The sequence below is a fragment of the Mastigoproctus giganteus genome, chromosome 12 (assembly GCF_048544385.1).
Source record: "Mastigoproctus giganteus isolate SK-2022 chromosome 12, ASM4854438v1, whole genome shotgun sequence".
Lineage (NCBI taxonomy): Eukaryota > Metazoa > Arthropoda > Arachnida > Uropygi > Thelyphonidae > Mastigoproctus > Mastigoproctus giganteus.
Genome location: NC_143586.1, coordinates 149,433,583 through 149,442,203, shown reverse-complemented (window position 1 = coordinate 149,442,203; position 8,621 = coordinate 149,433,583).

The following is an 8,621-nucleotide window of genomic DNA, read 5'->3' as shown; positions in this document are numbered from 1 at the left end:
TTAGAATTTGCCCAACTGATACACGTACAGCAATGGCTTCTAAGTTGGTTTGAAGCGGAACGTTTCTAGAAGGAATTTTACAGTCAACTAGAATAGCGACGCCTCCACGTGCAGATAATGAGGAGTTTCTATCTTTTCTGTAAAATATAAAATTTCTGATTGATGGAGTTACTTGTGGAGTTAGATTAGTCTCTTGAATACAAATGGCTATAGGACTGTATCGGGAGATTAAATCATAGATGTCATCGGTATTGCTGCGTAAACCTCTACAATTCCATTGAACAATGTTCTGCATTATCGGGGTTTGAGGAGGGAAGGCGAGTCTGTCTGTTTCTTGTGAGTGGTTTGCTTTTGACGGTCATATTTCATTTTATCTTTTTTAGGAAAATTGGGACGTCCGGGATCTGTACTCTCTTCTACGTCATCAGTTTGACCTGATGAAAATCCAGTCTCCATATCATCTTCTGCATGAAGATCAAGTACTGTTTCATCGTGTGTAGTTATATTTTCAGAGTCCATTCTATTTGAGTTTGCCTTTTGTGATTCAGTGGCTTGTTGCCTTCGTGATTTATTTGACATTTTATCACATGATTTTATTTTAGGCGGAACTGTGATAGGGGTATTGCTTATTTCATCAACTACAACGGGTTTGGTGGTAGGTTGAGGTGTTGATAGCACAGATCGTGCCCATTCTGCAATGGATGTATTTGGCGGAATTGATACATCAGTTTGGGTTGAAACAGCTTGGCATTTTAGTGTAATGGCAGCGTACGTGGTTTTTGGGATAGTTGACTTTATTTGCTTTCTTGCTTCTTGATATGTGACCTTATTCTCAGTCTTGTACTTTTGTATTCTTTTTTCAATTTTCCAGAGTTCGCATGATTTTGAGTATGCTGGATGGTCATTTTTGCAATTTGGACATTCCGGAGCCTTTGCAGTGCACTCTGTTTGTGAATGGTTTTTTGACCCGCAGTTAGGACAAGTATTTTCGCCTCTACATGTTGTTTGGGAGTGACCAAACTTTTGGCACTTGAAACATCTTAAAGGATTTGGAATGTATGGGCGGATACGGCAGTTTAGGTAGCCTGCTTTAACTGAGGTCGGCAAATTTGGTGTATTAAAGGTCAGTATAATGTTACGTGTGGGAACAAGTTTGTCATCCTTCTTTATCATAATTCTTCTTGCTTGAGTTACTTTCTGTTCTGCTAATTCCACGACTATCTCCTCTTCAGTTACGTTCAACAAATCCCACTCACTTATTACTCCTTTTGAGGAGTTCAAGGTGTTATGTGGTGAGACTTTGATTGGGATTCCGCTTATAGATGTCATTTTTAATAAAAATTCTGAATGCCTTGCTTGAGTGGTCTCAATTAAGAGATCTCCTGATTGGAGCCTTTTCACCATTTTCGGCGTACCTGCTGCATTCTCCAGACATCTCTGGATGACAAAGGGAGAGAGTCTGCTTAGTGGCTGCGTCGATAAAGAATGTACAATCAGAAAAGCTGGTGGTTCTAATTTGTTACAGTCTTTTTTCATTCTTTTCGCCAGATTGGGATCGTCTTCCATTCTTCTAGTCTCAGTATGTTGAGAGCCTGTCGGCTCTAGTGGTGGACATGTATCACAGTCCATTGTTGCTCCTTTTAGCCCTGGGAGTGAGCGCTTTTCCTCCCAGACTTCCAGCCCCGCCACGTGGAGGCAGGAGCGGTGCCACCTAGTGGCCAAGCGGTTGGAGAGGTTAGTTTGTTAGTGCAGAAAATTAATAAATATACTAGGAAAAGAAAGGTAATTTTCCTTTCTGGGTTCTTACTTAGGATCTGTTAAGTACAGAACCACTTACAAAGAAATGAGTACGAGAAAAGCACTGGAAAGAAAATATAACAAAATCGCTGGGAAAGAGCACTATATATCGCTTTGGAAAATCGCTTGGACACTATCGCTTGGCACTCGGGGCCACAGAAAGGTGTGTAATGTTGTTTTTGAACTGTAAGTGTTGTACTGTTTAGCTGTTTCTTGCAGTTGGCCACCAGAAAGGCGATCATCTGGAAAGCTTGCCCAGTGTCCGACCACACCACGAGGAGGTGGGTTACAACTACGCATGTACCGTCGCAAACCTCAACTATCTCGTACTGAATGTCCATAGTGAGTTGGAAACATTCAAATGAATCCCTTGCTGACAATCCAGCTCCAGCACACTCACCCAGACACATACGCACAATCACATATCCTTTCGCTCAGGAGATAGGGAAACAGAAAAGCAAGGAAAGAAGAAAACACATCAAGGAAAAAGAGGAAATTGAATACAATAAATGATACTACACGACCATGCTTTTATACAGTGCTGCCCACTAAGAGAAAAAGTCTTCAATTAAACTACAGCAGTAAAGTTATCCAAAAACAAGTCCAGCAAGGCAAGAACAAGTTCAAAAGATGAATCTGTTAATCGGGAGTAGTACCAGAAGTCAAAGTTGATGACAATATTACTGTCCAGAGGAAGGACTGAGATGCGGGAGACACAATAAATGAAGATCCAGAGAAATACGACACCTGTTAAAAACCTCTTTAGCGTGATCTTGAAAAACCAGAAATTAATTTATTCATTGGGGCCATCTATACGGCAGATGAGGCAACAGTATTTACATTTAAGATGTATTTTCAATTTGATTACTTGCAGTAACACTGGGGTTGACGGTCTTGCTACGATTAAAAGCAGCATTTCAGAAGAATTAAATGGCCTGGAAATTGACAGAAAGGAGCAGCTCCTCACATCCAGGAGACGAGTTTGGAACTGTTGCCTTTCAGAGCCCATTTTAGATATTCATAAAGATGGCATTCATAAAGGACGTGAGAAGAGCGTTCAGATAGACCGCATCGACATGAGGCAGCATTTAAGAGTTTCACTTAGTAAAGTTTCGCATTAAGCCACCGTGTCTAGCTAGTATATCGGAGGTAAACAGTCAAAACCAATTTCTGGTGAATAATAGAAATAGTATAGTTATATTGAGAACGAATCGTTTTGGTGACGGCCACTTATGTGTGTGAGAGGGAATCAAACGAATGACCTGCAACCACCTATAGACAGCACTTCAGATTCTTGTCGTAGGACATCGCAGAATATCTCCACATCTTTTTTTGCAGCCGTTCTGAGAAAGAGAGCCGGCTTAAGTTCCTGTTCTGAGAAGGGCAAGTTGTAGGCACTAAAACCGTTGGAAAAGGTACGATGTTTTCGCAAACACTAAGCAGGACTTCCACAGGGAGCTTCCCCGAGTCCAAAGACTCCTTTGCTGCCTCTTTTAATATAATTAGATAGATTACATCAACTACAGGCCCCTTTTTATGTTAGCTTCAACAATTTCTCTTCCACTTTCGTTTCAATTATCACAAAATCATATATCTCTCCATTAGAGTTTGACCAACTTCTGGCATACCTTCCCTAAAGAATCCCTCATATGTGAATGTAGATGCAAAATACCTATTCAGTTTTTCAACAACCTGAGCAGCCTTATCAACAGTTGCCTACTGACATTAGGCGGCCCACTGCGATTCAACCCTTTCCTTCTATTGTTAATATAAGTAAAGAAGTCTCTGTTACTGTTCTATGCATTCTTTCCAGAGACATTTCATAATCTGCCTTCGCTTTGCCTAACTTCCTTTGTGACTTGGTTACAGACTAATTTATATCTACCATACATTTCTCTATCACCTGATAATTTATATGCATCCTATTTTTCTTCTCTGACATAACTCTCGTCAGTTCATCTGTCATCCATTCAAGTCTAAGCCTTGAACAGTACAGTATTTAGTATTTCGTAGTTGGTATGAAAACCCTGGTAAACTCTATGATTACTTTCCTGAATGCTTCCCATTTTTTTTCTCACATATCATGATTCCTTCGGCGGGAAATAGACAGCGATTCCACCTGAGACAGGATGACATATTGCTTTTGGTCTTTGAAAAGGGAAAAGCACAATGTAGAAAAGAAAACCACACAATGCTAGTTTTCCAATTTGTGGAAAATCTACGTTATACAAAAAATCGGAAGTCACTTTTGACATCCGGAAATGGACACTAATATGCAAACACAATACTTGAAAAGCTCATTTGAGAGTTGCGTAGAACACACACTTTATACTTTTCTTTGCTCGTTATTCAGACAGTTGATTTTGTTCTATTTCGATTCAACAATCTGCCCGCTAAAATTAAGAAGAGTGCATAATACTCGTGTGTGTGCAATGAATCCCGTGTTTAGTTATTCACATATAGTTTTTATCTGTTATTTATATTTATTATATTATTGTTTCATTCTGAACAAGTCAACTAAAGCCATCACGCATCAGTTTGTATCTGCAAATTCCATTTTTTCCTTATGAAAAACACGAAATCCACACACCACAATAACTATCTCTTTCGGTCGATGTTTGAAAAGAAAAAAATAGGCCAAAATTCATCGATATATACAATATGAGACGCGTAACGTAGCTTTTTCCATACGGTATATAGAAAGACAGCATTTGTAACCACTGGCTAGCTGCGATGATTTGTATTTGGCCACCAGAAATGTTATGGTGGCCAAGGTTGGTTGGTTGTTTTGTTGTTTATTGGCACATTGACAACGGAGATCATAATGCGCCAGTTCATTCGTTATATTATGTCTTTGTATGTATATTGATTCTCTATATCTTGTCGTATTAACTGCAGTTAAATATTTTCTGTGATTATATACTCTATCATTATTTATAGTAGATGGTAGATGTTGATTGTCTGCATGAATCTGAAAATGTCTGATACCCGTCCCTCGTCACCTAGGATATCTCTGAGGGTGATGTCTTGATTTCTTTTATATAATGATGAGAAAATCTTTCGTCGATCATTTTCATAGGTTGGGCATTCTATGAGTATATGTCTGATTGTTTGGGTAGTATTGCATGTTTGGCATCTTGGAGGTTCTTCTGCACGTAGTAAATAGCCATGTGTGAGGTGTGTATGTCCAATTCGTAGTCTAGTCAGAACAACTTCCTCTCTCCTTGATTTTCTTGTGCTTGTTTTCCAATGTTCAACTTTTGGTTTTATTTTATATAATTTATTTGAAGTTTGTTTTTGCCAGAGTTCTTGCCATTGTGTCAGAGAGCGGTTTTGAATGATTGGTTTATAATCCTGATACGGAACTGGGAAAGGTTGTTTCTGAAGGTTAGTTGTTGATTTTGCAAATCTATCAGCTTCTTCGTTTCCTTTTATCCCTTTGTGTCCTGGTATCCAGCAGAAAAGTATTTCTTGTTTTTCTTTTGTTAAATCCGTTAATATCTGTTTAATTTGCACTAGAACTGGATGGGTTGTATTGGTCGTGGTTTGAATGGCTTGTATTGCACTTAATGAATCAGAGTATATTACTGTTCTCAAATGATATGTGGTTCTGAAGTACTCCAGGGCTATCTGAACTGCTACTAATTCTGCAGTGTAGACGCTGCATTCTTTTGGAAGTTGGCGTGCCAGTGTAGTGTCTGGGAATACTGCCGATGCTCCTACATGGTTCTCTGCTTTTGATCCATCTGTATATATTGGTAAATGATTGGGATATTTAGTTCTATGTGCTGCATGCAGTTGTTGAAAGTTAATGTCTGATAAGTTATTTTTATTCCAGGTTTGCGTGGAGAGTTCAGAAGTTGCGGAGTGGTTTATCCATGGTGGTATTATGTGCCTTTCAAGATTTGCAACATTATCTACGTTAAGATCATGTGTTGTCAGTAGCTCTTGCAGTCTGATTCCTAGAGGCTTGTTTGCACTTTTGCGATTCCTATATATGTTTTCAAATTTTGGTGAGAATAATGATGCCCAAGTCGGATGATTTCTTGTGGATCTTATCTTGTATGCATAGAGTAGGGCCAGCTTTTGTCTCCTGAGGAACAATGGTAGTTCATTCGCTTCTGTATAAAGACTGTATGAAGGTGATGTGCGGAATGCTCCTGTTGCTATTCGTAGTGCACTATGGTGAATTGGGTCTAACCATTTGAGGGCGCTCTTTTTGGCGGAAGCATAAACAGGTGCTCCGTAATCTATTTTTGATCTTACTAGTGTTTTGTACAGATTGAGCAGGGTATAACGGTCTGCTCCCCAAGATAGTGATGTTAATACTTTAAGGATATTAAGCCGTCTCATACATTGTATTCGTAATTGCTTTATATGTTCTACGAAGGTTAACTTGTTGTCTAAAGTGAGTCCAAGGAATTTTACGCTTTGTTTGACGGGTATTTTGTGACCTTCTATTGTTAGTTCAGGGTCGGGATGTAAATTTCTTTTCCTGCAGAAGTGTACGCAGACTGTTTTTTGTTGTGAAATTCTAAATCCGTTTTTCTGGGCCCAACTACTGATTTTGTTAATTGCGCATTGCAGTTGCCTTTCTATTGTTCCCATATTCTGTGCTTGATACGATATACTGAAGTCATCTACATATAGTGCATGCGACACCGTGGATGGAAGTTGTTTTGTGATGCCATTTATTTTTATGACGAATAGTATAGCACTGAGGACAGACCCCTGGGGGACTCCTTCTTCTTGTTTATATATTTTTGACATGGTGTTCTGTACTCTGACCTGAAATGTTCTGTTTTTCATAAAGTTTTGGATGAAGTGCGGTAAATGTCCTCTGAGGCCTGTATCGTGGATGTCTTGTAGTATACCGTATCTCCAAGCTGTATCATATGCCTTTTCTATATCAAAAAATATGGTAACCATATGTTTTGAACTTATAAATGTATCTCTTATGTCTGTTTCTATTCTTACGAGGTGATCTAAGGTGGATCTATTACCTCTAAACCCGCATTGCATACTGCTTAACCAGTTGGTTGTTTCTAAAAACCAGATTAATCGTTTGTTGATAATTTTCTCCAAAACTTTGCTCAAGCAGCTAGTGAGCGCTATCGGTCGATAGTTGTTTGGGTCCTTCTGATCTTTATTCGGTTTTTGGAAAGCTAATACTATTGCATGATGCCAAGCTTCAGGATATTGCTCTTCTTGAAAAATGCGATTGTACAGTTTAAGAAGGTTTTCTATTTCTTTTTGCTTCAGATGTTTAAGCATATCATAATGTATGTTGTCTGGTCCAACTGCACTTGATTTTGTTTTTGATAATGCTTCACGTAATTCATGCAATGTAATTGGTTGGTTATAGGAGTCAATATGTTTGGTGTTAAAATTAATTCTGTTTTTTTCAGTTTTCTCTTTATAGGTCAAAAATTCTTCACGATATGATTGTTTTGACGATACTCTGGCAAATATTTCTCCTAGTATATTAGCTGTCTCTGAAGGTTCAGTAATGCTTTCGCCATTCCAGTGTAATACTAAGGATGGTTGGTTTTTGTATTTCCCGTTCATTTTCCGTATTTTATTCCATATTGTCTGTGTATTTGTTGTTCTATTTATTGAGGAAGTAAACTGGATCCAGGAATTTTTTTTGGCTTGTTTCCTTGTGTACCTGGCTAGCGCTCGTGCTTGTTTAAATTTTATCAGATTTTCCGTTGTAGGACATCTCCGGAACTTATTCCATGCTTTGTTTTGTTGTCTTTTTTTTGTCATACAGTCCTCATTCCACCAGGATTTTGGATGTAGCGGGAAACGAGTTGAAGTTCTGGGTATTGTTTGCTCAGCTGCTTGTATTAAGGTATCTGTGACGTGTTTCACAGCTTCATCGACTGATTTTTCTTGAATGCTTTGTGGATTAAATATTGCGAGTTCTCTAAATTTTTCCCAGTTGCCTTTTTCTATTTTCCAGCGGGGTGGTCTGCTGGGATGACAGGGAGTATTTCTGATCAGTGTGGTGATTACTGGGTAGTGGTCACTGCTGTATGGGTTTTCTATTACTTGCCACTTTAACTCTGGTAGGAGTGAAGGGGTGCATATGGTTAGGTCTATTGCTGAGGTCGTACGACTAGGAAAGTGAAAATAAGTATGTTTACCGTTGTTAAGTAGAGAAAGATTATGGTGATCTATTATTCTTTCTATTATTCGTCCTCGTCTGTTGATGTCAGTGTTTCCCCACAGATGACTATGCCCATTCATATCTCCCATTATACAGAAAGGTGATTTGAGTTCGGAGATTAGTTGGTCTATTTCTTCAAAAGTTATATCTGATCCTGGTGGAAGGTACACTGAACAGATGGTTAACTTAAATCTTAGTGTTATTCTTACAGCTATCGCTTCGAGGTTGCTGTTTAAAGGAATGTGTTCAGTTGGGATGTGGTTATGAACCAAGATGGCTACCCCTCCATGTGTTGGCCCATCTCTTATTCTGTCTTTCCTATACATTGTATAATTTTTTACTGAAAGAGTTTCTTGATGTCTAAGGTATGTCTCTTGAAGACAGAAGCATATTGGCGTATGGTGTGTAATTAGATACTGGACATCGTCGTAATTGGTCCGTAGTCCTCTACAGTTCCACTGGATGAACTGATCTATTATTTGGTTTTTCTAGGGCTTTCGGGTTGTTTCCGAAATGGAACATTCTTATATTTTGTCTTATCTTTTTTAGGGTATTGAGGCCTGTCCATGTCCATATCTTCTTCTGTGAAAATTTCTAATACTGGTTCTTCCGTTGTGTTTATTTTTCCTATATCCATCTGTTCGGTTGTTTT